Source organism: Octopus bimaculoides, chromosome 4 (assembly GCF_001194135.2).
Source record: "Octopus bimaculoides isolate UCB-OBI-ISO-001 chromosome 4, ASM119413v2, whole genome shotgun sequence".
Lineage (NCBI taxonomy): Eukaryota > Metazoa > Mollusca > Cephalopoda > Octopoda > Octopodidae > Octopus > Octopus bimaculoides.
The window spans coordinates 146,590,743-146,591,717 of NC_068984.1; positions in this window are offsets into that span (position 1 = coordinate 146,590,743).

Below are 975 nucleotides of genomic sequence, written 5' to 3' on the forward strand. Positions count from 1 at the left end.
ATATATATATATTGATACAAAAGGTAAAACAACAAAAGAAAGAAAGAGACCTCGATATTATGTAAATAGAGGAATTTATCTGTAAATATATGTAACAATTATTCGGTAGCCATGATAAAATTCCGAGTTTCGGATGCTGGGGCCAAAACCCACGCCGCCATCTCTTCAGTTATCTGGCCATCGAAGAATGCTATGAGAATGACCGTTACACAAAGGAAAATTACTGTGTGGTTGACCGTTATTAAGACAAAAGAGCTATTAGAATGACCGCTAAAGCTTCTCTTAAAGAATTGAGAAAAAATCCAAATATAAAGATGTGGAAACAGAGATAAGTCGAATGGGGGTGGGCATGTTTGGACACAGAAACAGTTGCTATAACGACTGCACGCATATTATGTAAAGCACAGTTAATATGATAGATATAACAAACCAAAAAACAAAACATTGTACACACTCAAGGCCCATGGGGCCGCAATCGTTGGCGCAAGTGCGTTGTAAGCAGGCAAGAAACATTTTAAACAGCAACAACAATAATGCATACACCCCCACCCCACACATATATATATAAGGCATGGCTGTGTAGTAAGTAGCTTCCTAACCAACAACATGGTTCCGGGTTCAGTCCCACTGCGTGGCACCTTGGGCAAATGTCTTCTACTATAGCCTCGGGCCGACTAAAGCCCTGTGAATGGATTTGGTAGATGGAAACTGAAAGAAGTCCGTTGTATATATATATATATATATGTATGTGTGTGTGTGTTTGTGTGTCTGTGTTTGTCCCCCCCCACCGTCGCCTGACAACCGATGTTGATGTGTTTATGTCCTCATAAGTTAGCGGTTCGGCACAAGAGACCGATAGAATAAGTACTAGGCTTCCAAAAAATAAGTCCTGGGGTCGATTTGCTCGACTAAAGGTGGTGCTCCATCATGGCCGCAGTCAAATGACTGAAACAAGTAAAAGAATAAAAGGATATA